The sequence below is a fragment of the Amia ocellicauda genome, chromosome 14 (genome assembly GCF_036373705.1).
Source record: "Amia ocellicauda isolate fAmiCal2 chromosome 14, fAmiCal2.hap1, whole genome shotgun sequence".
NCBI classification, from domain to species: Eukaryota; Metazoa; Chordata; class Actinopteri; order Amiiformes; family Amiidae; genus Amia; species Amia ocellicauda.
The window spans coordinates 21,678,355-21,703,578 of record NC_089863.1 but is presented as its reverse complement, the minus strand read 5'-3'; the positions used below and the strand labels follow the sequence as shown (position 1 = coordinate 21,703,578).

At 42.0% G+C, this 25,224-nt stretch overlaps 8 non-coding genes across 8 annotated transcripts; 2 read left to right on the top strand and 6 right to left on the bottom strand.

Moving 5' to 3' along the window:
• The first annotated feature begins 452 nt into the window (after positions 1-452).
• Positions 453-524, top strand: trnag-ucc (transfer RNA glycine (anticodon UCC)). The gene has a single exon. It is a non-coding gene; the product is annotated as a tRNA-Gly (tRNA).
• Positions 525-3,540: 3,016 nt separating this feature from the next.
• Positions 3,541-3,613, bottom strand: trnam-cau (transfer RNA methionine (anticodon CAU)). The gene has a single exon. It is a non-coding gene; the product is annotated as a tRNA-Met (tRNA).
• A 4,491-nt stretch (positions 3,614-8,104) lies between these two features.
• On the bottom strand, positions 8,105-8,177 carry trnam-cau (transfer RNA methionine (anticodon CAU)). The gene has a single exon. It is a non-coding gene; the product is annotated as a tRNA-Met (tRNA).
• A 2,454-nt stretch (positions 8,178-10,631) lies between these two features.
• trnam-cau (transfer RNA methionine (anticodon CAU)) lies at positions 10,632-10,704 on the bottom strand. The gene has a single exon. It is a non-coding gene; the product is annotated as a tRNA-Met (tRNA).
• A 2,454-nt stretch (positions 10,705-13,158) lies between these two features.
• Positions 13,159-13,231, bottom strand: trnam-cau (transfer RNA methionine (anticodon CAU)). Its single transcript has one exon. It is a non-coding gene; the product is annotated as a tRNA-Met (tRNA).
• A 2,454-nt stretch (positions 13,232-15,685) lies between these two features.
• trnam-cau (transfer RNA methionine (anticodon CAU)) lies at positions 15,686-15,758 on the bottom strand. Its single transcript has one exon. It is a non-coding gene; the product is annotated as a tRNA-Met (tRNA).
• A 2,464-nt stretch (positions 15,759-18,222) lies between these two features.
• On the bottom strand, positions 18,223-18,295 carry trnam-cau (transfer RNA methionine (anticodon CAU)). The gene has a single exon. It is a non-coding gene; the product is annotated as a tRNA-Met (tRNA).
• A 4,971-nt stretch (positions 18,296-23,266) lies between these two features.
• Positions 23,267-23,337, top strand: trnag-ccc (transfer RNA glycine (anticodon CCC)). The gene has a single exon. It is a non-coding gene; the product is annotated as a tRNA-Gly (tRNA).
• The last annotated feature ends 1,887 nt before the right edge of the window (positions 23,338-25,224 follow it).

Below are 25,224 nucleotides of genomic sequence, written 5' to 3'. Positions count from 1 at the left end.
TGAAACCTGGAAAGCTGCTCCAGCGCATGGAGAAGCTCGGTGTGCAGTCTTGAACAGGAAAGTGGAAATAACGCAGGGCTTTGCAAACTTGTATTGCTTGCAATATGCAATATAGGAGTGGCTGTGACGTTAACAGGTGGATGAGTGCCAAAGGAGCAGAGTGGCGCAGCGGAAGCGTGCTGGGCCCATAACCCAGAGGTCGATGGATTAAAACCATCCTCTTCTTTGTTTCAACTTTGGTTTTGTTTCATTTCGGAAAGGTCTGAATAAAGTGCAATCTGGAAAGATGCTAATGGACATTTTCCTTCCGCACTCAGGAACAGGAAACTGCTGATATCGCAGGGCTTCCCAAATGTTCACCGATTGCAATTTGGAAAACAAATTGCCTGCCACTTTGCAATCCTGGAATCATGTTCGACCACAGTGAGATATTGTGGGGAAGCAGTTTCTAAGCGTTGGTGGTATAGTGGTTAGCATAGCTGCCTTCCAAGCAGTTGACACGGGTTCGATTACCGGCCAACGCAATATACACTCCCCTCTCTGTCTGTTCTCAGCTGCCTTGTGTGCTCTTTCATGCTGCTTCAGACACTTTTAAGAACATAAGGGAGTTAACAAACGAGAGGGGACCATTCGACCCATCTTGCTCGTTTGGTGTTCATTAATATCGAAGTGATCCAAGGATCCATTCCAGACCATTTTTAAATGTTCCCAAACTTTCAGCTTCAACCACATCACTGGGTAGTTTATTCCAGATTGTGACTACTCTCTGTGTAAAGAAGTGTCTCCTGTTTTCCGTTTTGAATGCCTTGAAGCCCAATTTCCATTTCTGTCCCCGGGTAGTCTCCTCTGTACCAGGGTGAAAAGGTTCAGTTCTCTCAGTCTCTCCGAGTAGGACTTTCCCTTGAAGACCTGGAATAAGTCTGGTTGCTCTCCTCTGAACTGCCTCTAAGGCAGCAATATCCTTTTTGAAGTGTGGTGCCCAGAACTGTACACAGTATTCCAGATGAGGTCTAACTAGCGCATTGTACAGTCTTAACATGACTGCCCTTGTTTTAAATTCTACACTTTTGACAATATACCCTAGCATTCTGTTTGCCTTCTTTATTGCTTCCCCACATTGCTTGGATGGAGAAAGTGAGGAGTCCACATAGACTCCTAGGTCTTTCTCATGCGTTACTTCATGTAGATTTGTACCTCCCATAGTGTAATTATAGTGGACATTTTTGTTACCTGCATGTATTACCTTGCACTTGTCCACATTGAATTGCATTTGCCAGGTGTCAGCCCACAACTGAATATTATCTAAGTTCCTCTGAATAGCCTGTGCTGCCAAGATTGTATCTGCTGAGCCACCTATTTTCTTGAAGTACTGTTGGAAATATCCCATCTGGCCCAGGTGATTTGTTTGTTTTTAATTCTGCTAGTCCCTTTAGTACCTCCTCCTCATTTATCCTGATCTCTCTTAGGGATTGACTGGACTGATTGTCAACCTGTGGCATGTCATCTGTTTTTTCTTTTGTAAAAACCTCTGTGAAATACTCATTTAGAATATGTGCCACATCTTGTTCGTTTTCCAAGATACCTCCGTTTTTGCCCTTTATCTGTTTCACCTCCTCCTTTATTAACCGCTTGCTGTTGTGATATTGAAAAAAGCTCTTTGCATTGGTTTGAGCTCCAAGAGCTATTTTTCTTTCTAATTCCCTCTTTGCTTTCCTGATCCCTTTCTTAAGATCTCTTTGCAGCTCAACATATTCTATGTATTTTGTTTCGTCACCATCCCTTTTGTATGTGCTATACAACATTGTCTTCCTCTTTATATTTTTTGCATACCTCTATTAAACCATTTTGGCCAATGTTTTTTCTTCCTCAATTTGCTAAGTTTTGGTACAAATTGTTCCTGAGCCTCGTGTAGTATATTCTTAAAATATACCCATGCATTTTCAACTAACTCTCTGAAGACTCTTTTTGGAAGTTGAAGAAAGTGTTTTGTGATTATTATATAATGTTTTATATTAATACTAGCATTAGAAGTAGTTTTGTATACAGACTGAGCACATTCGATTTAGCAGGACAAGTAAAGGGTCAACAAGGTCGATTTGTTAGAAACTCCTGTCAGTAATGAAAGATTACACAGTGCCGAAATAGCCTAGAGCTGTCTCCTGAGAATTTGTTTATGACTTAATCGTTTCTCCAGATAGGCAGGAATTGTTTCTGTTAAAGAACGATTGACACTAGGTAAATGACGACCGTGGGATCGCATCTTCCTAGTGCACATCAAAGACGGACATCTGCTTTGGATCCATCACCTCTTCACGGGAGGACAGATCGTAAAACGGACCCGGACCTGTATCTTCTGATTGGATGAACGGCCATAAGATGTTACGTCATTTTTCCTATAAAGTTGTACTCATGTTTGTAAACATTAAGTCTCACTGAAGGAATTATTTCTGACGTGGAGCTTCCGAGCCGGCTCCATTAAAGTTCTATTTGCTTTATCTCCGCGACTTCTCCACTAATTTCCCACGTGGTTCTACAACTCAGACTTAGTAATGCGTTACCCACAACCCTGGAAAAGAGTTGCACTGTCGTTTCTTGAATCTCAGGGCATTCTAAATCTGTTTCGGAGGCGTTCCCCAAAGGCACAATATGTGGATGATATGGGCAAAAAGAAGGAGAAAAAGCTACTGTGCGCTAGATGACATGTAAAGCAAGGAACACATTCGTTACTGTCCCAGCAATCTCCGAGAAACACCGTGTGTACGCATCCACTGTGATATGTGATTGAAACAACGAGATTGCAAGCGCCCATGTGCATCATTTTTACTTCTCGGGTTCAAGTCACAGACAGACTGTGGTCAAAAAGTAGGGAGTTATCAGGGCCAGGTGCCAGGGGTGATACATGTAAGGTACACGCAATAACGCCGAGCTATAGCCTCCACTATGCTGAGTGTTGCTTTGTGGGTACAGCGACTAAATTAAGACATGTTGAAGTCAATCAATCAATGAATAAATACATGTCCATTGATTTATGTATTGATGTATTTCTTTCAACATTGAATTCTTTGTGTAATGTCGTTTTCAACACAGTCCTCAACTCTTGTTGTCCTTGTCGCCAGCACGGGTAAGTGTGTGCTCCTGAGTGGTAAAAGGACCCTTGTCAGAGGTGGGATTCAAAGCCAAGCATCTACAGGAGACGCAGCACCTTACACCACTCGGCCATCCTGACTTGTGCTGCAGTGATCAAATTGAGTCGTTGCCGACGTCATGGAAAACAATGAACTTTTCAATGACTGTGTTCTGCCAGGGCTTCCTTCACTTTGACTTTTGGGATCACGACGTCATCTCACCAATGGCCGAAACAGCTCAGTTGGGGGAGCGATAGACTGAACATCTAAAGGTCCCTTGTTCCATCCCAGGATTTGGCATTTTGCCATGAATTTCTTCAGACAGCGCAAGCAACCACTTTATTGCACAGGTGTGCACCTTTTTTCTGCAGCTGGAGATCAGTGTGGTAGAACTCAAAGATAATGGAAGAGTGCTTGCCCCGTGTGAGGGTCGAACTCACCACCTTCAGATTATGTGACTGACGCGCTACCTACTGCGCCAACGAGGCACGGCATGGCCAGCTCCCTCTACTCCAACTGACCTCTTAGCATGACAACCACTCCGATGAACATTTGTGAACACATATTTTCCCCGAATGACAACCATGCGCCTGTGATGTAGTGATTAGCTAGGTACGTATTAAGCAGTTCGACTGCAGATTATTACAGATAATTATTAAAAGACCATTGTGCCTCAGGGGACGCGTTTTATATGTCTTGTGCATTTGCTTCGGTGACAGAATCTAGAGCTTCCCCGCAGCGCCAGTGGTGTAGTGGTATCATACAAGGTTCCTGTTCTTGTGAGTTGCGTTCGATTTCTGGCTAGCGTATGCCACACAGCCTACTGTCTTACTTGCTTTCATTGCCCTTGTCATTTCATTTTTTTCTTCATTCCAGAATACAGCGGCTAGACTTTTCCTTGGCAATTCATTGGACCATTTCTTTCTTTTGAGGTTATTCAATTTCAAGAACACAAAGACCATACTTTCTGGGAGTTATATTTCAGAAATAAAACGAGACACTCTCAAACTTTGTATCTCCTTCAACAACAAACAAACAAGCCAAAAGAGAAGGAAAAGAGCAGTGTTGGGGTCGTTTCTCACAAAAAGTAATGTCTTACATTGTACTCGTTACTCATATCAAAAGTAACTAAACACTTTACTTATTACTTCCTGGAGAATGTAATTAGTTACTTTACTTTTACATTACTCTGCATTACACCCCAAATGTTGCGGGACCTCAATAAACAATTTCAAAGCTACACCAACACAAGCAGTTGATAATGACAAAGACATACTGTTATCTTTTGTTGTTTTAATAAAGCGCCACAGGAAAACCAGGCCAGTGTCGGAAGCCCACCCCCTGTTGTGGGAGGAGCGGAGCGATTGTGGGTTTGGTTTTGTGTTTCGTTTTAAAAATGAAGACAGAAAGCAACACTACGAGCGATAGAGCCTGGTGTGGAAAGGACTTTTGTGGCTGTTTTATTCTTTGTGCTTTAGATGATTGGAGACAGCATAATAAATACACGTTTCTGTTAAGAGATATTAGCAGTAGCTAAATGTGTATAGACAACATTATACTCAGACAAGCATTACGTTACCATAAGAAAACGTGCAACACTAAAATACATCTTTGCTATTTATTTTTATTATTGTTATTATTGTAATCATCATCAAGATATGTGCTAGTAGATCTGCATCTTAAATGTCTCAACTTGACTCCTTTAACTTATTACTCTTACTACAGATTTGTAACTGCAAACGACAGTTTTTCTAATATTTTTATTGTACGACATAGACGTCCTTATCGTCCTTATTAAGACCATATCGTTACAATGTGTAATGCAGTAACGAGAACAAAAAAAAGGAATCAGTAACTGTAATATTATTTCTCCTTTTGGAACCATACCACGTTACGTTACTCGTTACTACCAAAAGTAATAACATTACTGTAATGCGTTACTTAGTAACGCGTTACCCACAACCCTGGAAAAGAGTTGCACTGTCGTTTCTTGAATCTCAGAGCATTCTAAATCTGTTTCGGAGGCGTTCCCCAAAGGCACAATATGTGGATGATATGGGCAAAAAGAAGGAGAAAAAGCTACTGTGCGCTAGATGACATGTAAAGCAAGGAACACATTCGTTACTGTCCCAGCAATCTCCGAGAAACACCGTGTGTACGCATCCACTGTGATATGTGATTGAAACAACGAGATTGCAAGCGCCCATGTGCATCATTTTTACTTCTCGGGTTCAAGTCACAGACAGACTGTGGTCAAAAAGTAGGGAGTTATCAGGGCCAGGTGCCAGGGGTGATACATGTAAGGTACACGCAATAACGCCGAGCTATAGCCTCCACTATGCTGAGTGTTGCTTTGTGGGTACAGCGACTAAATTAAGACATGTTGAAGTCAATCAATCAATGAATAAATACATGTCCATTGATTTATGTATTGATGTATTTCTTTCAACATTGAATTCTTTGTGTAATGTCGTTTTCAACACAGTCCTCAACTCTTGTTGTCCTTGTCGCCAGCACGGGTAAGTGTGTGCTCCTGAGTGGTAAAAGGACCCTTGTCAGAGGTGGGATTCAAAGCCAAGCCTCTACAGGAGACGATGACCTGCACGCAGCACCTTACACCACTCGGCCATCCTGACTTGTGTTGCAGTGATCAAATTGAGTCGTTGCCGACGTCATGGAAAACAATGAACTTTTCAATGACTGTTCTGCCAGGGCTTCCTTCACTTTGACTTTTGGGATCACGACGTCATCTCACCAATGGCCGAAATAGCTCAGTTGGGGGAGCGATAGACTGAACATCTAAAGGTCCCTTGTTCCATCCCAGGATTTGGCATTTTGCCAAGAATTTCTTTCTACTGTCTTACTTGCTTTGATTGCCCTTGTCATTTCATTTTTTTCTTCATTCCAGAATACAGCGGCTAGACTTTTCCTCGGCAATTCATTGGACCATTTCTTTCTTTTGAGGTTATTCAATTTCAAGAACACAAAGACCATACTTTCTGGGAGTTATATTTCAGAAATAAAACGAGACACTCTCAAACTTTGTATCTCCTTCAACAACAAACAAACAAGCCAAAAGAGAAGGAAAAGAGCAGTGTTGGGGTCGTTACTCACAAAAAGTAATGTCTTACATTGTACTTGTTACTCATATCAAAAGTAACTAAACACTTTACTTATTACTTCCTGGAGAATGTAATTAGTTACTTTACTTTTACATTACTCTGCATTACACCCCAAACGTTGCGGGACCTCAATAAACAATTTCAAAGCTACACCAACACAAGCAGTTGATAATGACAGAGACATACTGTTATCTTTTGTTGTTTTAATAAAGCGCCACAGGAAAACCAGGCCAGTGTCGGAAGTCCACCCCCTGTTGTGGGAGGAGCGGAGCGATTGTGGGTTTGGTTTTGTGTTTCGTTTTAAAAATGAAGACAGAAAGTAACACTACGAGCGATAGAGCCTGGTGTGGAAAGGACTTTTGTGGCTGTTTTATTCTTTGTGCTTTAGATGATTGGAGACAGCATAATAAATACACGTTTCTGTTAAGAGATATTAGCAGTAGCTAAATGTGTATAGACATTATACTCAGACAAGCATTACGTTACCATAAGAAAACGTGCAACACTAAAATACATCTTTGCTATTTATTTTTATTATTGTTATTATTGTAATCATCATCAAGATATGTGCTAGTAGATTTGCATCTTACATGTCTCAACTTGACTCCTTTAACTTATTACTCTTACTACAGATTTGTAACTGCAAACGACAGTTTTTCTAATATTTTTAATGTACGACATAGACGTCCTTATCGTCCTTATTAAGACCATATCGTCACAATGTGTAATGCAGTAACGAGAACAAAAAAAAGGAATCAGTAACTGTAATATTATTTCTCCTTTTGGAACCATACCACGTTACGTTACTCGTTACTACCAAAAGTAATAACATTACTGTAATGCGTTACTTAGTAACGCGTTACCCACAACCCTGGAAAAGAGTTGCACTGTCGTTTCTTGAATCTCAGAGCATTCTAAATCTGTTTCGGAGGCGTTCCCCAAAGGCACAATATGTGGATGATATGGGCAAAAAGAAGGAGAAAAAGCTACTGTGCGCTAGATGACATGTAAAACAAGGAACACATTCGTTACTGTCCCAGCAATCTCCGAGAAACACCGTGTGTACGCATCCACTGTGATATGTGATTGAAACAACGAGATTGCAAGCGCCCATGTGCATCATTTTTACTTCTCGGGTTCAAGTCACAGACAGACTGTGGTCAAAAAGTAGGGAGTTATCAGGGCCAGGTGCCAGGGGTGATACATGTAAGGTACACGCAATAACGCCGAGCTATAGCCTCCACTATGCTGAGTGTTGCTTTGTGGGTACAGCGACTAAATTAAGACATGTTGAAGTCAATCAATCAATGAATAAATACATGTCCATTGATTTATGTATTGATGTATTTCTTTCAACATTGAATTCTTTGTGTAATGTCGTTTTCAACACAGTCCTCAACTCTTGTTGTCCTTGTCGCCAGCACGGGTAAGTGTGTGCTCCTGAGTGGTAAAAGGACCCTTGTCAGAGGTGGGATTCAAAGCCAAGCCTCTACAGGAGACGATGACCTGCACGCAGCACCTTACACCACTCGGCCATCCTGACTTGTGTTGCGGTGATCAAATTGAGTCGTTGCCGACGTCATGGAAAACAATGAACTTTTCAATGACTGTGTTCTGCCAGGGCTTCCTTCACTTTGACTTTTGGGATCACGACGTCATCTCACCAATGGCCGAAATAGCTCAGTTGGGGGAGCGATAGACTGAACATCTAAAGGTCCCTTGTTCCATCCCAGGATTTGGCATTTTGCCATGAATTTCTTCAGACAGCGCAAGCAACCACTTTATTGCACAGGTGTGCGCCTTTTTTCTGCAGCTGGAGATCAGTGTGGTAGAACTCAAAGATAGAGGAAGAGTGCTTGCCCCGTGTGAGGGTCGAACTCACCACCTTCAGATTATGAGACTGACGCGCTACTTACTGCGCCAACGAGGCACGGCATGGCCAGCTCCCTCTACTCCAACTGACCTCTTAGCATGACAACCACTCCGATGAACATTCGTGAACACATATTTTCCCCGAATGACAACCATGCGCCTGTGATGTAGTGATTAGCTAGGTACGTATTAAGCAGTTCGACTGCAGATTATTACAGATAATTATTAAAAGACCATTGTGCCCCAGGGGACGCGTTTTATATGTCTTGTGCATTTGCTTCGGTGACAGAATCAAGAGCTTCCCCGCAGCGCCAGTGGTGTAGTGGTATCATACAAGGTTCCTGTTCTTGTGAGTTGCGTTCGATTTCTGGCTAGCGTATGCCACACAGCCTACTGTCTTACTTGCTTTGATTGCCCTTGTCATTTCATTTTTTTCTTCATTCCAGAATACAGCAGCTAGACTTTTCTTCGGCAATTCATTGGACCATTTCTTTCTTTTGAGGTTATTCAATTTCAAGAACACAAAGACCATACTTTCTGGGAGTTATATTTCAGAAATAAAACGAGACACTCTCAAACTTTGTATCTCTTTCAACAACAAACAAACAAGCCAAAAGAGAAGGAAAAGAGCAGTGTTTGGGGTCGTTACTCACAAAAAGTAATGTCTTACATTGTACTCGTTACTCATATCAAAAGTAACTAAACACTTTACTTATTACTTCCTGGAGAATGTAATTAGTTACTTTACTTTTACATTACTCTGCATTACACCCCAAACGTTGCGGGACCTCAATAAACAATTTCAAAGCTACACCAACACAAGCAGTTGATAATGACAGAGACATACTGTTATCTTTTGTTGTTTTAATAAAGCGCCACAGGAAAACCAGGCCAGTGTCGGAAGTCCACCCCCTGTTGTGGGAGGAGCGGAGCGATTGTGGGTTTGGTTTTGTGTTTCGTTTTAAAAATGAAGACAGAAAGCAACACTACGAGCGATAGAGCCTGGTGTGGAAAGGACTTTTGTGGCTGTTTTATTCTTTGTGCTTTAGATGATTGGAGACAGCATAATAAATACACGTTTCTGTTAAGAGATATTAGCAGTAGCTAAACGTGTATAGACAACATTATACTCAGACAAGCATTACGTTACCATAAGAAAACGTGCAACACTAAAATACATCTTTGCTATTTATTTTTATTATTGTTATTATTGTAATCATCATCAAGATATGTGCTAGTAGATCTGCATCTTAAATGTCTCAACTTGACTCCTTTAACTTATTACTCTTACTACAGATTTGTAACTGCAAACGACAGATTTTCTAATCTTTTTAATGTACGACATAGACGTCCTTATCGTCCTTATTAAGACCATATCGTTACAATGTGTAATGCAGTAACGAGAACAAAAAAAATGAATCAGTAACTGTAATATTATTACTCCTTTTGGAACCATACCACGTTACGTTACTCGTTACTACCAAAAGTAATACCATACCGTTACTTAGTAACGCATTACCCACAACCCTGGAAAAGAGTTGCACTGTCGTTTCTTGAATCTCAGAGCATTCTAAATCTGTTTCGGAGGCGTTCCCCAAAGGCACAATATGTGGATGATATGGGCAAAAAGAAGGAGAAAAAGCTACTGTGCGCTAGATGACATGTAAAGCAAGGAACACATTCGTTACTGTCCCAGCAATCTCCGAGAAACACCGTGTGTACGCATCCACTGTGATATGTGATTGAAACAACGAGATTGCAAGCGCCCATGTGCATCATTTTTACTTCTCGGGTTCAAGTCACAGACAGACTGTGGTCAAAAAGTAGGGAGTTATCAGGGCCAGGTGCCAGGGGTGATACATGTAAGGTACACGCAATAACGCCGAGCTATAGCCTCCACTATGCTGAGTGTTGCTTTGTGGGTACAGCGACTAAATTAAGACATGTTGAAGTCAATCAATCAATGAATAAATACATGTCCATTGATTTATGTATTGATGTATTTCTTTCAACATTGAATTCTTTGTGTAATGTCGTTTTCAACACAGTCCTCAACTCTTGTTGTCCTTGTCGCCAGCACGGGTAAGTGTGTGCTCCTGAGTGGTAAAAGGACCCTTGTCAGAGGTGGGATTCAAGCCAAGCCTCTACAGGAGACGATGACCTGCACGCAGCACCTTACACCACTCGGCCATCCTGACTTGTGTTGCAGTGATCAAATTGAGTCGTTGCCGACGTCATGGAAAACAATGAACTTTTCAATGACTGTGTTCTGCCAGGGCTTCCTTCACTTTGACTTTTGGGATCACGACGTCATCTCAGCAATGGCCGAAATAGCTCAGTTGGGGGAGCGATAGACTGAACATCTAAAGGTCCCTTGTTCCATCCCAGGATTTGGCATTTTGCCATGAATTTCTTCAGACAGCGCAAGCAACCACTTTATTGCACAGGTGTGCGCCTTTTTTCTGCAGCTGGAGATCAGTGTGGTAGAACTCAAAGATAAAGGAAGAGTGCTTGCCCCGTGTGAGGGTCGAACTCACCACCTTCAGATTATGAGACTGACGCGCTACCTACTGCGCCAACGAGGCACGGCATGGCCAGCTCCCTCTACTCCAACTGACCTCTTAGAATGACAACCACTCCGATGAACATTCGTGAACACATATTTTCCCCGAATGACAACCATGCGCCTGTGATGTAGTGATTAGCTAGGTACGTATTAAGCAGTTCGACTGCAGATTATTACAGATAATTATTAAAAGACCATTGTGCCCCAGGGGACGCGTTTTATATGTCTTGTGCATTTGCTTCGGTGACAGAATCTAGAGCTTCCCCGCAGCGCCAGTGGTGTAGTGGTATCATACAAGGTTCCTGTTCTTGTGAGTTGCGTTCGATTTCTGGCTAGCGTATGCCACACAGCCTACTGTCTTACTTGCTTTGATTGCCCTTGTCATTTCATTTTTTTCTTCATTCCAGAATACAGCGGCTAGACTTTTCTTCGGCAATTCATTGGACCATTTCTTTCTTTTGAGGTTATTCAATTTCAAGAACACAAAGACCATACTTTCTGGGAGTTATATTTCAGAAATAAAACGAGACACTCTCAAACTTTGTATCTCCTTCAACAACAAACAAACAAGCCAAAAGAGAAGGAAAAGAGCAGTGTTTGGGGTCGTTACTCACAAAAAGTAATGTCTTACATTGTACTCGTTACTCATATCAAAAGTAACTAAACACTTTACTTATTACTTCCTGGAGAATGTAATTAGTTACTTTACTTTTACATTACTCTGCATTACACCCCAAACGTTGCGGGACCTCAATAAACAATTTCAAAGCTACACCAACACAAGCAGTTGATAATGACAGAGACATACTGTTATCTTTTGTTGTTTTAATAAAGCGCCACAGGAAAACCAGGCCAGTGTCGGAAGTCCACCCCCTGTTGTGGGAGGAGCGGAGCGATTGTGGGTTTGGTTCTGTGTTTCGTTTTAAAAATGAAGACAGAAAGCAACACTACGAGCGATAGAGCCTGGTGTGGAAAGGACTTTTGTGGCTGTTTTATTCTTTGTGCTTTAGATGATTGGAGACAGCATAATAAATACACGTTTCTGTTAAGAGATATTAGCAGTAGCTAAACGTGTATAGACAACATTATACTCAGACAAGCATTACGTTACCATAAGAAAACGTGCAACACTAAAATACATCTTTGCTATTTATTTTTATTATTGTTATTATTGTAATCATCATCAAGATATGTGCTAGTAGATCTGCATCTTAAATGTCTCAACTTGACTCCTTTAACTTATTACTCTTACTACAGATTTGTAACTGCAAACGACAGTTTTTCTAATATTTTTAGTGTACGACATAGACGTCCTTATCGTCCTTATTAAGACCATATCGTTACAATGTGTAATGCAGTAACGAGATCAAAAAAAAGGAATCAGTAACTGTAATATTATTACTCCTTTTGGAACCATACCACGTTACGTTACTCGTTACTACCAAAAGTAATACCATACCGTTACTTAGTAACGCATTACCCACAACCCTGGAAAAGAGTTGCACTGTCGTTTCTTGAATCTCAGAGCATTCTAAATCTGTTTCGGAGGCGTTCCCCAAAGGCACAATATGTGGATGATATGGGCAAAAAGAAGGAGAAAAAGCTACTGTGCGCTAGATGACATGTAAAGCAAGGAACACATTCGTTACTGTCCCAGCAACCTCCGAGAAACACCGTGTGTACGCATCCACTGTGATATGTGATTGAAACAACGAGATTGCAAGTGCCCATGTGCATCATTTTTACTTCTCGGGTTCAAGTCACAGACAGACTGTGGTCAAAAAGTAGGGAGTTATCAGGGCCAGGTGCCAGGGGTGATACATGTAAGGTACACGCAATAACGCCGAGCTATAGCCTCCACTATGCTGAGTGTTGCTTTGTGGGTACAGCGACTAAATTAAGACATGTTGAAGTCAATCAATCAATGAATAAATACATGTCCATTGATTTATGTATTGATGTATTTCTTTCAACATTGAATTCTTTGTGTAATGTCGTTTTCAACACAGTCCTCAACTCTTGTTGTCCTTGTCGCCAGCACGGGTAAGTGTGTGCTCCTGAGTGGTAAAAGGACCCTTGTCAGAGGTGGGATTCAAGCCAAGCCTCTACAGGAGACGATGACCTGCACGCAGCACCTTACACCACTCGGCCATCCTGACTTGTGTTGCAGTGATCAAATTGAGTCGTTGCCGACGTCATGGAAAACAATGAACTTTTCAATGACTGTGTTCTGCCAGGGCTTCCTTCACTTTGACTTTTGGGATCACGACGTCATCTCACCAATGGCCGAAATAGCTCAGTTGGGGGAGCGATAGACTGAACATCTAAAGGTCCCTTGTTCCATCCCAGGATTTGGCATTTTGCCATGAATTTCTTCAGACAGCGCAAGCAACCACTTTATTGCACAGGTGTGCGCCTTTTTTCTGCAGCTGGAGATCAGTGTGGTAGAACTCAAAGATAAAGGAAGAGTGCTTGCCCCGTGTGAGGGTCGAACTCACCACCTTCAGATTATGAGACTGACGCGCTACCTACTGCGCCAACGAGGCACGGCATGGCCAGCTCCCTCTACTCCAACTGACCTCTTAGCATGACAACCACTCCGATGAACATTCGTGAACACATATTTTCCCCGAATGACAACCATGCGCCTGTGATGTAGTGATTAGCTAGGTACGTATTAAGCAGTTCGACTGCAGATTATTACAGATAATTATTAAAAGACCATTGTGCCCCAGGGGACGCGTTTTATATGTCTTGTGCATTTGCTTCGGTGACAGAATCTAGAGCTTCCCCGCAGCGCCAGTGGTGTAGTGGTATCATACAAGGTTCCTGTTCTTGTGAGTTGCGTTCGATTTCTGGCTAGCGTATGCCACACAGCCTACTGTCTTACTTGCTTTGATTGCCCTTGTCATTTCATTTTTTTCTTCATTCCAGAATACAGCGGCTAGACTTTTCCTTGGCAATTCATTGGACCATTTCTATCTTTTGAGGTTATTCAATTTCAAGAACACAAAGACCATACTTTCTGGGAGTTATATTTCAGAAATAAAACGAGACACTCTCAAACTTTGTATCTCCTTCAACAACAAACAAACAAGCCAAAAGAGAAGGAAAAGAGCAGTGTTGGGGTCGTTACTCACAAAAAGTAATGTCTTACATTGTACTCGTTACTCATATCAAAAGTAACTAAACACTTTACTTATTACTTCATGGAGAATGTAATTAGTTACTTTACTTTTACATTACTCTGCATTACACCCCAAAACGTTGCGGGACCTCAATAAACAATTTCAAAGCTACACCAACACAAGCAGTTGATAATGACAGAGACATACTGTTATCTTTTGTTGTTTTAATAAAGCGCCACAGGAAAACCAGGCCAGTGTCGGAAGTCCACCCCCTGTTGTGGGAGGAGCGGAGCGATTGTGGGTTTGGTTTTGTGTTTCGTTTTAAAAATGAAGACAGAAAGCAACACTACGAGCGATAGAGCCTGGTGTGGAAAGGACTTTTGTGGCTGTTTTATTCTTTGTGCTTTAGATGATTGGAGACAGCATAATAAATACACGTTTCTGTTAAGAGATATTAGCAGTAGCTAAACGTGTATAGACAACATTATACTCAGACAAGCATTACGTTACCATAAGAAAACGTGCAACACTAAAATACATCTTTGCTATTTATTTTTATTATTGTTATTATTGTAATCATCATCAAGATATGTGCTAGTAGATCTGCATCTTAAATGTCTCAACTTGACTCCTTTAACTTATTACTCTTACTACAGATTTGTAACTGCAAACGACAGTTTTTCTAATATTTTTAGTGTACGACATAGACGTCCTTATCGTCCTTATTAAGACCATATCGTTACAATGTGTAATGCAGTAACGAGATCAAAAAAAAGGAATCAGTAACTGTAATATTATTACTCCTTTTGGAACCATACCACGTTACGTTACTCGTTACTACCAAAAGTAATACCATACCGTTACTTAGTAACGCATTACCCACAACCCTGGAAAAGAGTTGCACTGTCGTTTCTTGAATCTCAGAGCATTCTAAATCTGTTTCGGAGGCGTTCCCCAAAGGCACAATATGTGGATGATATGGGCAAAAAGAAGGAGAAAAAGCTACTGTGCGCTAGATGACATGTAAAGCAAGGAACACATTCGTTACTGTCCCAGCAACCTCCGAGAAACACCGTGTGTACGCATCCACTGTGATATGTGATTGAAACAACGAGATTGCAAGTGCCCATGTGCATCATTTTTACTTCTCGGGTTCAAGTCACAGACAGACTGTGGTCAAAAAGTAGGGAGTTATCAGGGCCAGGTGCCAGGGGTGATACATGTAAGGTACACGCAATAACGCCGAGCTATAGCCTCCACTATGCTGAGTGTTGCTTTGTGGGTACAGCGACTAAATTAAGACATGTTGAAGTCAATCAATCAATGAATAAATACATGTCCATTGATTTATGTATTGATGTATTTCTTTCAACATTGAATTCTTTGTGTAATGTCGTTTTCAACACAGTCCTCAACTCTTGTTGTCCTTGTCGCCAGCACGGGTAAGTGTGTGCTCCTGAGTGGTAAAAGGACCCTTGTCAGAGGTGGGATTCAAGCCAAGCCTCTACAGGAGACGATGACCTGCACGCAGCACCTTACACCACTCGGCCATCCTGACTTGTGTTGCAGTGATCAAATTGAGTCGTTGCCGACGTCATGGAAAACAATGAACTTTTCAATGACTGTGTTCTGCCAGGGCTTCCTTCACTTTGACTTTTGGGATCACGACGTCATCTCACCAATGGCCGAAATAGCTCAGTTGGGGGAGCGATAGACTGAACATCTAAAGGTCCCTTGTTCCATCCCAGGATTTGGCATTTTGCCATGAATTTCTTCAGACAGCGCAAGCAACCACTTTATTGCACAGGTGTGCGCCTTTTTTCTGCAGCTGGAGATCAGTGTGGTAGAACTCAAAGATAAAGGAAGAGTGCTTGCCCCGTGTGAGGGTCGAACTCACCACCTTCAGATTATGAGACTGACGCGCTACCTACTGCGCCAACGAGGCACGGCATGGCCAGCTCCCTCTACTCCAACTGACCTCTTAGCATGACAACCACTCCGATGAACATTCGTGAACACATATTTTCCCCGAATGACAACCATGCGCCTGTGATGTAGTGATTAGCTAGGTACGTATTAAGCAGTTCGACTGCAGATTATTACAGATAATTATTAAAAGACCATTGTGCCCCAGGGGACGCGTTTTATATGTCTTGTGCATTTGCTTCGGTGACAGAATCTAGAGCTTCCCCGCAGCGCCAGTGGTGTAGTGGTATCATACAAGGTTCCTGTTCTTGTGAGTTGCGTTCGATTTCTGGCTAGCGTATGCCACACAGCCTACTGTCTTACTTGCTTTGATTGCCCTTGTCATTTCATTTTTTTCTTCATTCCAGAATACAGCGGCTAGACTTTTCCTTGGCAATTCATTGGACCATTTCTATCTTTTGAGGTTATTCAATTTCAAGAACACAAAGACCATACTTTCTGGGAGTTATATTTCAGAAATAAAACGAGACACTCTCAAACTTTGTATCTCCTTCAACAACAAACAAACAAGCCAAAAGAGAAGGAAAAGAGCAGTGTTGGGGTCGTTACTCACAAAAAGTAATGTCTTACATTGTACTCGTTACTCATATCAAAAGTAACTAAACACTTTACTTATTACTTCATGGAGAATGTAATTAGTTACTTTACTTTTACATTACTCTGCATTACACCCCAAAACGTTGCGGGACCTCAATAAACAATTTCAAAGCTACACCAACACAAGCAGTTGATAATGACAGAGACATACTGTTATCTTTTGTTGTTTTAATAAAGCGCCACAGGAAAACCAGGCCAGTGTCGGAAGTCCACCCCCTGTTGTGGGAGGAGCGGAGCGATTGTGGGTTTGGTTTTGTGTTTCGTTTTAAAAATGAAGACAGAAAGCAACACTACGAGCGATAGAGCCTGGTGTGGAAAGGACTTTTGTGGCTGTTTTATTCTTTGTGCTTTAGATGATTGGAGACAGCATAATAAATACACGTTTCTGTTAAGAGATATTAGCAGTAGCTAAACGTGTATAGACAACATTATACTCAGACAAGCATTACGTTACCATAAGAAAATGTGCAACACTAAAATACATCTTTGCTATTTATTTTTATTATTGTTATTATTGTAATCATCATCAAGATATGTGCTAGTAGATCTGCATCTTACATGTCTCAACTTGACTCCTTTAACTTATTACTCTTACTACAGATTTGTAACTGCAAACGACAGTTTTTCTAATATTTTTAATGTACGACATAGACGTCCTTATCGTCCTTATTAAGACCATATCGTTACAATGTGTAATGCAGTAACGAGAACAAAAAAAAGGAATCAGTAACTGTAATATTATTTCTCCTTTTGGAACCATACCACGTTACGTTACTCGTTACTACCAAAAGTAATAACATTACTGTAATGCGTTACTTAGTAACGCGTTACCCACAACCCTGGAAAAGAGTTGCACTGTCGTTTCTTGAATCTCAGAGCATTCTAAATCTGTTTCGGAGGCGTTCCCCAAAGGCACAATATGTGGATGATATGGGCAAAAAGAAGGAGAAAAAGCTACTGTGCGCTAGATGACATGTAAAGCAAGGAACACATTCGTTACTGTCCCAGCAATCTCCGAGAAACACCGTGTGTACGCATCCACTGTGATATGTGATTGAAACAACGAGATTGCAAGCGCCTTATGTGCATCATTTTTACTTCTCGGGTTGAAGTCACAGACAGACTGTGGTCAAAAAGTAGGGAGTTATCAGGGCCAGGTGCCAGGGGTGATACATGTAAGGTACACGCAATAACGCCGAGCTATAGCCTCCACTATGCTGAGTGTTGCTTTGTGGGTACAGCGACTAAATTAAGACATGTTGAAGTCAATCAATCAATGAATAAATACATGTCCATTGATTTATGTATTGATGTATGTCTTTCAACATTGAATTCTTTGTGTAATGTCGTTTTCAACACAGTCCTCAACTCTTGTTGTCCTTGTCGCCAGCACGGGTAAGTGTGTGCTCCTGAGTGGTAAAAGGACCCTTGTCAGAGGTGGGATTCAAAGCCAAGCCTCTACAGGAGACGATGACCTGCACGCAGCACCTTACACCACTCGGCCATCCTGACTTGTGTTGCAGTGATCAAATTGAGTCGTTGCCGACGTCATGGAAAACAATGAACTTTTCAATGACTGTGTTCTGCCAGGGCTTCCTTCACTTTGACTTTTGGGATCACGACGTCATCTCACCAATGGCCGAAATAGCTCAGTTGGGGGAGCGATAGACTGAACATCTAAAGGTCCCTTCTTCCATCCCAGGATTTGGCATTTTGCCATGAATTTCTTCAGACAGCGCAAGCAACCACTTTATTGCACAGGTGTGCGCCTTTTTTCTGCAGCTGGAGATCAGTGTGGTAGAACTCAAAGATAAAGGAAAAGAGCTTGCCCCGTGTTAGGGTCGAACTCACCACCTTCAGATTATGAGACTGACGCGCTACCTACTGCGCCAACGAGGCACGGCATGGCCAGCTCCCTCTACTCCAACTGACCTCTTAGCATGACAACCACTCCGATGAACATTCGTGAACACATATTTTCCCTGAATGACAACCATGCGCCTGTGATGTAGTGATTAGCTAGGTACGTATTAAGCAGTTCGACTGCAGATTATTACAGATAATTATTAAAAGACCATTGTGCCCCAGGGGACGCGTTTTATATGTCTTGTGCATTTGCTTCGGTGACAGAATCTAGAGCTTCCCCGCAGCGCCAGTGGTGTAGTGGTATCATACAAGGTTCCTGTTCTTGTGAGTTGCGTTCGATTTCTGGCTAGCGTATGCCACACAGCCTACTGTCTTACTTGCTTTGATTGCCCTTGTCATTTCATTTTTTTCTTCATTCCAGAATACAGCGGCTAGACTTTTCTTGTTCAAGTGTTGGTGGTATAGTGGTTAGCATAGCTGCCTTCCAAGCAGTTGACCCGGCCAGCGCAATATTCACTCCCCTCTCTGTCTGTTCTCAGCTGCTTAGTGTGCTCTTTCATGCTGCTTCAGACCCTTTTAAGAACATATGAAAGTTTACAAACGAGAGGGGACCATTCGACTCTTCATGCTCGTTTGGTGTTCAATAATATCGAAGTGATCCAAGGATCCTTTCCAGACCATTTTTAAATGTTCCCAAACTTTCAGCTTAAACAACATCGCTGGGTAGTTTATTCCAGATTGTGACTACTCTCTGTGTAAAGAAGTGTCTCCTGTTTTCCGTTTTGAATGCCTTGAAGCCCAATTTCCATTTGTGTCCCCGGGTGCGTGTGTCCCTGCTGATCTGGAAAAGCTCCTCTGGTTTGATGTGGTCGATGCCTTTCATGATTTTGAAGACTTGGATCAAGTCCCCACGTAGTCTCCTCTGTTCCAGGGTGAAAAGGTTCAGTTCCCTCAGTCTCTCCGAGTAGGACTTTCCCTTCAGACCTGGAATAAGTCTGGTTGCTCTCCTCTGAACTGCCTCTAAGGCAGCAATATCCTTCTTGAAGTGTGGTGCCCAGAACTGTACACAGTATTCCAGATGAGGTCTAACTAGCGCATTGTACAGTCTTAACATTACTGCCCTTGTTTTAAATTCTACACTTTTGACAATATACCCTAGCATTCTGTTTGCCTTTTTTATTGCTTCCCCACATTGCTTGGATGGAGAAAATGAGGAGTCCACATAGACTCCTAGGTCTTTCTCATGCGTTACTTCATCTAGATCTGTACCTCCCATAGTGTAATTATAGTGGACATTTTTGTTACCTGCATGTATTACCTTGCACTTGTCCACATTGAATTTCATTTGCCAGGTGTCAGCCCACAACTGAATATTATCTAAGTCCCTCTGAATAGCCTGTGCTGCCAAGATTGTATCTGCTGAGCCACCTATTTTAGTATCATCTGCAAATTTGACAAGTTTGCTAACTATCCCAGAGTCCAGATCATTAATATAGATTAGAAAAAGCAAAGGCCCTAGTACTGATCCCTGTGGAACTCCACTAACAACCTCATTCCAGTTAGAAGTGACTCCTCTAATCGACACCCTCTGTTTCCTAGACATCAACCAGTTCATAATCCATCTACTTACATTACCCTGAATGCCTACAGCTTCCAATTTGAGGATCAGTCTTTGGTGTGGAACCTTATCAAAAGCTTTTTGGAAATCTAAGTATATCATATCATATGCTTTCACGTGATCTACAGCTGCAGTTGCATGTTCTAAACATTCTAATAAATTAGTAAGACATGATCTGCCTCGTCTAAACCCATGTTGACTAGCTCCGAGAATATGGTTTTCATTGAGATGCGCCTCTATTTTCTGTCTAATCATTTTTTCCAACATTTTACAGGTGATGCAGGTCAGACTGATTGGTCTGCAATTTCCTGGCTCAGTTTTGCATTGGTTTGAGCTCCAAGAGCTATGTTTCTTTCTAATTCCCTCTTTGCTTTCCTGATCCCTTTCTAAAGATCTCTTTGCAGCTCAACATATTCTATGTATTTTGTTTCGTCACCATCCCTTTTGTATGTGCTATACAACATTGTCTTTCTCTTTATATTTTTTGCATACCTCTATTAAACCATTTTGGCCAATGTTTTTTGTTCCTCAATTTGCTAAGTTTTGGTACAAATTGGACCTGAGCCTCGATTAGTATATTCTTAAAATATACCCATGCATTTTCAACTAACTCTGTATCCAGTGTGCTCCAGTCTACCTCTTCTAAGTGCAGTCTCATATCTTCAAGATTTGCTTTTCTAAAATTGTAGACCATTGTTTTAGACTTGGACCTTGTTTTTTGAAAGAATGCCTCAAAGATAACCATATTGTGATCACAATTTGCCATTGGTTCTCTAACTACTGTCCCCCTGACTCTATCTTGGTCATTTGAAAAGATCAAGTCAATACATGCGCTCTCTCTGGTTGGTTCCCTGACAAATTGAGTTAGAAAGCAGTCATTTACCATCTCAACCATTTCCATTTCTGCTTCTGTAGTCCCCACTGGGCTTTCCCAGTCTTAGTTTGGGAAATTGAAATCCCCCATTATAACAGCCACATCCTTGCTACATGCAGTCCTGATTACACTGTACAATGCAGCATCTTTCTGAAAATCTGAGTTTGGTGGCCTGTAACACACTCCTACCGCTAATCCTCCAGATCTCTTGTTCAAACGTTTCACCCACAAAGATTCTGTTCCATTACTGGGATCTAATACAAGTTCTTCTGCCTCAATGTCATTTTTCACATATAATGCTACCCCACCCCCTCTTCGATTTTGCCTGTCTCACCTAAACTGTGTGTATCCTTCCAACTTGTATTCATCCCCATCATTTTCTGTAAGCCATGTTTCTGTCACTCCTACAACATCATAGTCACACACCAGCACTGTGGCTTCCAAGTCTAACATCTTGTTCCTTATACTCCTGGCATTGAGGTACAAACATTGCAGGACTTTCCTACTGGCAGTTTGCCTTGGTTTCCTTTCCTTAGTGGAACATCTCCCATTGTCAAAGCTCCCTGCCCCCCTGGTTCCTAGTTTAAATGATTCTCAATTTCACTGCACATACGCTCTTCCAATGCATTAGCCCCCCTTCTGTTTAGATGTAGACCGTCCGGTTTGTACAGGTCCCATCTATCCCAGAAGAAAGACCAATGCTCCATAAACCTAAACCCCTCTTCCCTACACCAAGCTTTCAACCACGTGTTAAACTTTCTAATCTCTGCCTGTCTCCCTGACCATGACCAGTGGATTCCCCCCGGATTTGGCCAGTAGCCCGTCTACTAGTTTAGGGAGATCTGCAACCTGAGCACCAGGCAGGCAAGATACCAATGCGGGTCTCCATGTCACTAGAACACACTGTGTGATCTACACCTCTAAGAATTGAGTCTCCTACTATAACTACCTCCTTCGTCTGGGGGGGGATTGGGCACCATGGTGCTCTGGTGCTCAACTGCCCCCCATCACCCTCTGAGCTGTCACTGTCCAACTCGGTGTCCAGCAGTTGGAACCTGTTGGGCAATTCAAGCTCTTGGGGTGTCTCTACGGGGTGTGCACGCCCTTTTCTGCGGTTACGACCTACTGTAACCCAGCAGTTCTCTACGCTGTCCTGCTCTAAGGTCTCAACTCTCCTAGGTTTTGGCGTGCACACCATCTCTCTCATGGGCTGATTGACCAATTCTTCTATATCCCTAATACAGCGCAGATCGACAAGCTGAGCCTCAAGATCAATTGATCTCTAGGATTTCAACCTGCCGACAACGTTCTCATATGAAGCCTTCTTGGATGAGTTCATCCAGGAAGGCAATCATTCTGCAAACCTCACACTGTAGTGGCCACATGCTTCTAAATGTTACTTTTTGTTTGTTTGTTTGTTTGTACTTCTCTTGGTTCCTGCTGCTAGTCAACTGCCTAACTTTTGTCAGCAAAAAACAGCACAGCTCTTTCTCAACAGCTGCTTTAAGTAGCTTTTGTCTACCTACCCCCAATTCACACCTAATTGGCCCCACCTGGCTCCTCCTACAACATAATTCCTGCTAGTCCTAGACAGAAACTCCCTTCTACAACCTGTTTACTTTCACCAACTCAGCAGCTGAACTGAATTGGCTTCAATTTAGGCAAACTACAGACAATGCTAATGTCAATTTAAGGCAAACTTAAAACAAAATGAGCAATGCTAAGACTATTCTGAAACTAGTCAAACAACAAAATGGCTACCTCTCACCTGTACTCTCCGGTCTCTCTCTGTGGCAACTTGTAAATACTTCTGCTTTAGATGATTGGAGACAGCTAAAAATATACAAGTTTCTGTTAAGAGATATTACGAATAGCTAAAAGGGTATAGACAACATTATATTCAGAAGTTACTGTAAGAAAACTTTCCATGTGCAACACTAAAATAAATATTTGCTATGTATTATTATTATTGTTATTATTGTAATCTTCATCAAGATATGTGCTAGTAGATTTGTATTTTAAATTGCTGAACTTGACTCCCTTAACGTATTACTCTTACTACAGATTTGTAACTGCAAACGACAATTTCTGTAATATTTTTAAATTACACCGTAGACGTGCTTAACCAGGGCGAGTTACAGCTGAAATAAAACACACACGTATCACGATGAATCGTACAGTAACAGCAGCTACAATAGAGTTGCACGTTGCACTCGTGGCGTTTATGGACTTATGGACGCATTTATGAAACCAGTCCTTAATGTTTCAGAGGAAAACCCAGATCTGCTTTATTTATGTATACATTCATTGAACTTGTAAATGGGCACACGTTAACGAAATCGTGTTCGCCTTCATACTGATTGTCTCTGCACCTGTGATGTAGTGATTGGCTAGGTACGTATTAAGCAGATCGACAACAGACTAATAAGGATAATCATTAAGACATCATCTTGCCCCATGGGACGCTTTCTATGAATTTGCTTCAAGGACGCAAGCCAGAGCTTCCCCAGCAGCGCCAGTGGTGTAGTGGTATCATACAAGATTCCCATTCTTGTGACTCGGGTTCGATTCCCGGCTGGCGCATCCGACACAGCCCGCTCTCTTTCTTGCTTTGATTGTACTTGTCATTTCATTCTTTTCTTCATTCCAGAATGCAGCGGCAAGACTCTTCTTTAGCAATTGACTGGATCATTTCTTTCTTTTGAGGTTATTCAATTTCAAAAACACAGACAATATTTTCTGGGAGTTATATTTCAGAAATAAAACGAGACACATTGGTGACAAATGCCAGCCCTCTTTTCGAATCAATTGACGCAATAATCTGCGCAATAGGTAGTCACATTCTGCTGCAGCAGAGAAGGGGGAGTTATCCATCTCGTGTTATTTCACAGGAGTTCGTACATGCCCGTTTCAAGTTGAGGAGCTTACGTGACAGATCCTGTAACTATTCACTTCTTTACCTGGTGTCTATTGTGTAACGCGCAGCATCTTTTTATTTATTAATTAATTTATTTATTTCCATTTTCCGATACTGTCTGGCTGAGCCCCCGTGTCCTAGTGGATCAGACACTGGGTTCCTAAGCCAGGGAGTGTGGCTTTGAGTCCCAGCTGCTCAGAAGCACGGTCATTTTTAAGCTCGGATCTGAGCTCAGACTGAGCCCCGATCCGCTTAGTACAAAACAATTGACATGATGCTTCCCACAGCACATACAGGGTGAAATGTGAAGGCACTGAAACCTGGAAAGCTGCCCCAGCGCATGGAGAAGTTCGGTGTGCAGTCTTGAACAGGAAAGTGGAAATAACGCAGGGCTTTGCAAACTTGTATTGCTTGCAATATGCAATATAGGAGTGGCTGTGACGTTAACAGGTGGTTGAGTGCCCAAGGAGCAGAGTGGCACAGCGGAAGCGTGCTGGGCCAATAACCCAGAGGTCGATGGATTGAAACCATCCTCTGGTGTGTTTCAACTTTGGTTTTGTTTCATTTCGGAAAGGTCTGAATAAAGTGCAATCTGGAAAGATGCTAATGGACATTTTCCTTCCGCACTCAGGAACAGGAAACTGCAGATAACGCAGGGCTTCCCAAATGTTCACCGATTGCAATTTGGAAAACGAATTGCCTGCCACTTTGCAATCCTGGAATCATGTTCAACCACAGTGAGATATGGTGGTGAACTAGTTTCTAAGTGTTGGTGGTATAGTGGTTAGCATAGCTGCCTTCCAAGAAGTTGACCCGGGTTCGATTCTCGGCCAACACAAAATACACTCCCCTCTCTGTCTGCTCACAGCTGCCTAGTGTGCTCTTTCATGCTGCTTCAGACCCTTTTAAGAACGTAAGAGAGTTTACAAATGAGAGGGGACCATTCGACCCATCGTGCTCGTTTGGTGTTCATTAATATCGAAGTGATCCAAGGATCCATTCCAGACCATTTTTAAATGTTCCCAAACTTTCAGCTTCAACCACATCGCTGGGTAGTTTATTCCAGATTGTGACTACTCTCTGTGTAAAGAAGTGTCTCCTGTTTTCAGTTCTGAATGCCTTGAAGCCCAATTTCCATTTGTGTCCCCGGGTAGTCTCCTCTGTTCCAGGGTGAAAAGGTTCAGTTCCCTCAGTCTCTCCGAGTAGGACTTTCCCTTGCTCTCCTCTGAACTGCCTCTAAGGCAGCAATATCCTTTTTGAAGTGTGGTGCCCAGAACTGTACACAGTATTCCAGATGAGGTCTAACTAGCGCATTGTACAGTCTTAACATTACTGCCCTTGTTTTAAATTCTACACTTTTGACAATATACCCTAGCATTCTGTTTGCCTTCTTTATTGCTTCCCCACATTGCTTGGATGGAGAAAGTGAGGAGTCCACATAGACTCCTAGGTCTTTCTCATGCGTTACTTCATGTAGATCTGTACCTCCCATAGTGTAATTATAGTGGACATTTTTGTTACCTGCATGTATTACCTTGCACTTGTACACATTG